At 40.1% G+C, this 4,066-nt stretch overlaps 1 pseudogene; it reads right to left on the minus strand.

Moving 5' to 3' along the window:
- Window positions 1-322: 322 nt before the first annotated feature.
- Window positions 323-884, minus strand: Rpl9-ps11 (ribosomal protein L9, pseudogene 11; annotated as a pseudogene).
- Window positions 885-4,066: the final 3,182 nt, after the last annotated feature.

Genomic DNA, 4,066 nt, shown 5'->3' on the forward strand with positions numbered 1-4,066 from the left:
AATAGAAACTTGTGATGAGGATGTTAAAGAAAGCAAATGAGCTAGAGGAAGCTAGAATAGAGCATAGAACTCCATATAATTACATAAAACCTTTCTGGTATGCCTTTTAAAATTCACAGTTTAATTCATTTGTTTTATTTTTCTCCCCCCGCCCCCAAAATGAAGATCAACTTTGAAAAGAAAATACTATGTGAATCCTTCTTGCTAGAGATGTGATCTGTTTTTGTTTTTTTTTCCAATATATAAATCTTTGATGATCCCCAAAGAGGCAAAAATATACCTGTAATCAGGATCTCTTTTCTGGAGCTAGGAAACTGAAGTGTCACTCATCACCCTGCTTCACGGCTCCCTTCTCAGACACATAGATAACATCCAAAAACTTTCTGATATCCTTGTTTTTAACTGTTGTGGCTTGCTGAAATGGAGCCTGAATTTGAAACAAGTTCTATATCATTTCCTTCAAGGATCAATTCATCCTTCTGGACTTGAGAGAGAGAACAAGCAATACCTGTCCTCATCCAAAGCCTCTGGATGTATTTTTCACCCAAGAAATTTCAGATTTCAACCAAAGACCCATCCTCCTGAATAAAGACGTTGAAAGGGAAGTGAGCATACACAGACTTCATCTTGTAACAGAAGCCCAGTGTAACACCTTTGATCATGTTCTGAACATGACTGCAGATGGTTCTGACAGTGGCCAGTTCCTTTCTGTTACCCTACCACTTGTCAACACGGAGCCTTTTCTTTTTCTTTCCAAGAAGACTCAGCTCAACACTGATGTGATTGAAGTCCCTCCTCAGAGTTCCCTGGGGCCCTTCACAATGACTGTGCACCCTTTCATTTTCTAGGATGTTGACAGTCTGATTGCTGAGAATGGTCTTCATTCTCGAAGTAGATGGGGCCGATGTGATCTGGTTTTAAACATTAGACTTCACTTTTGTGGCAATGTCTCATGAAGGTTACACCATGGTCAAATTCAAAGTAGCAGAGAAATCCACTGGCAATCAAATCCAGTATTTGGTATCATTGTAAAAATGCAAACAAAGATGCAGGAATGCTCATATTGAATTTTACAGAGCTGCAATTTTTGTCAACTGCTGACAAGATGAAGGGGATTAAATTTACACACCTGCCTGTTCTCGGCAATCTATGCATAGTTGCAGAGCCAAAAAAAAAAAAAAAAAAAAAAAAAAGCCAACCCATTCATGTTGTCTAGGTACTATCTACTCTGCTCCATGGGGAGTTATTGTGTTGAACACTCTTGGGCCCTACCTTGGAGTGTTTTCACCCTTTCCCCCAACCGAGCCTTCCTGCTTGTTGTTGTTAAGAAGTTGTTTATGCCCCTGATTGGGTCCTGGACTTTCCACCACACAGACTTTTCCTGTTTTCCTGGTTGGGGATTTTCACCTGCCTTGTTGTTTTTCCATGGCTTTTGCCACAGGTATATAAGGAGATCTCAGTAGAGCCTTGGTGGCACTCTCTGAAAACGGGTGACCCATGTATGTGTTTTCTTTCAATCCCGCAGACCCACACCTGATATTCACACACTGGTGGCGCAGCATCGTCAGAACACATTCTAGATTGCCACGTCCTCCTACTGTATCCTCTGGTGTGCTGGAAATTCTCAGGTAACAAATTTCTGACGCAGTAAGTAAAACAGGATCCATAGTTTCCACTGGTAGAGTCACCTTTATGCACACAGCCTTGAATTCAGTACAATTTCCTTCAAAGGAAATCTGAGCATGTCTTTTTACTGATAGGGCATAAGCATTCTCCTGACAGCCACAGTGTATCAAAACAAAAGATAATACACCTCCTCTCTGTTTTCTGGCCCACTGCTCACAAACTTTTAGAAACTCCAGTGATAATTAAACTGCATCATGTCAGGGAGATGACTAGGCTAAGGGTCCTATGTTGGCTGGTGCTAAAAGAATGAGCTATTGAATTGGAGCTTTTAACTCTGGCAAAGGTAGCTTATGTATCCTTCTGTTTTCTTTTTTGACTAAAACATAGTGATTTTTTTTCTCATTTATATTTTCTTCTCAGTGAATAATCCTAGGGACCATTAACCATTCTTAGAAGGTAAAGGTTGAAGAGTTTCCATTATCCTTGCCTTCCTATTTTGCATGGCAAGACTATTCTACCCAAGATAACAAAGATATTGATAATAAATGGAATGCCAAGATAAGACGGGCATTCACCACTCATGGTTGAAGAACAAAGCTCCCAGCACTGGCCCTGGAAATCCTAGAACAGTCCAAGGAAAAACTTTTGGAAAATATGTTCTTTTAGTTGAAGGAGTAAGCTATTGTAGGGTGGTGAGATATTTTTCCAAATTTGAGGGCTCAGTTATATCATGTAAGGGAATTCATGTAATAGGATGATCACATTGCATTTCAGTTAAACTCTTCTGTAAATTCCTTCAACATTCCCAGAAGTTTGTCTTTTTCAGATATTATATTGTTTTATCGAAAATTGTTAAATATTAAGATTAAGAAACATAATTGTTTGGGTTTTTTCCCATTTCATATGGGTGTTAATGGCATTTTCCTATTTTGCCAAAATTTCAATTTTTCCCATTTACTGAAGAAGACTGAGTTCCAAACTTAAAAGCAGCTCAAATCCTGCCAAGAAAAATGGAGCTAAAGAAACCCTAAAATATCAATTATTGGGTTACAAAAAAGTACAGGCCATGAGAATTCAGGTGTAAGAGCTCATCCCATTCCTGCAGAGCAAAGCTACCCAGCAGAATCTCCATAGAGACTTTGCAGGAACTAACACAAAGAAGTAAGGATGAAACCAAAGTATTAAATTAGTACTAGCACAGGATAAAAGTAAATTTTTTGTACAGAGAGAGAGAGAGAGAGAGAGAGAGAGAGAGAGAGAGAGAAATAACACACACACACACACAGAGTTTGTTCTATACTTCATTCTGTGCATTCCTTATACCTTTAGGAATTTGGATGAATGTTACGCTGTATTTGTTATTTAATATTGATTGTGATTTTCTATACATAGAGAAAGCATATGACATGGAGGAGCTGTTGCAACCTTACACTTCATCAGTATTTTAGGCATGCCTCCTGAGAATAACCATCAAGTTAAGGAAGCATAAAGTATTAAGACCTAGAAGTGACCTTGGGTATAATCTTCTTTGGGCATAGCCTTCTTTGCCTACTGGGTAAGAATAAATACTGAACAGCTCAAAGGGCCCCAAAGTTAATTAAGAAAGAATGGACTCATAACCTCTTGACTCCTTTCAAACACAGTTTTGAAATATAAGCTGCCTCAATCTTTCATTTTAAAAATATTCTTAAAACAGAACTAGCAAACTCATTTATTAATGCACCTTAAGTGTATGTGTGTGTGTATTTCTTTCTGTTTCAACTAAAATATATATGAGAATACTTTCCATGCCTGGAGAATGTCCTGTCCACCACCATCACTGTGTCATAAGCTGAGCATGCTGTTTGCAATTCTGATTTGTAAAGTTATGTTCTGTCAGAGCCTCCTGGGTCCCCTGCAGTGTTTCACCCCTTGTCAGACCCTTCTGGGTCTCTTGCAGGGTTTGACCCCTGCTGAGCCCGGCTGATGCCTGTGGAAGCCTTTTGTTCCTAAGGAGGAGCAGTCTGGCCTGGTATGGACACACCTGGGGCGATGGTCAATTCATTCCTGTCTTTTGTCTTCTCGGCCTTTTGTTTTTGAGATTTAGGCTGGTCTTCCTGGATTTCTCCCTAGTTAATTGAGGGCATGTAGTCTTTTGTTACTGAAGTCTCCAGCCCAGGTTTCCCACTGTGCTTCCCAGACCCTTTCCACCTGGTCAACTTGGGGTATATATTTGATGAATAAAGCTACAGGAGCCCCTTCCTTTTCTTGCTTAACACAAATAACCTGTGTGTGTGTGTGTGTGTGTGTGTGTGTGTGTGTGTGTGTGTGTGTGGTGTGTGTGTGTGTGTGTGTGTGTGTGTGTGTGTGTGTTCTTTAATCCCGCAGGCTTTTGCCCGATTCTCGGTGCGGGTATCGACAACGGTGCGGGCATCGTCAGTGTTCCATGATCTTGAGTTGA

Source organism: Rattus norvegicus, chromosome 3 (assembly GCF_036323735.1).
Source record: "Rattus norvegicus strain BN/NHsdMcwi chromosome 3, GRCr8, whole genome shotgun sequence".
Lineage (NCBI taxonomy): Eukaryota > Metazoa > Chordata > Mammalia > Rodentia > Muridae > Rattus > Rattus norvegicus.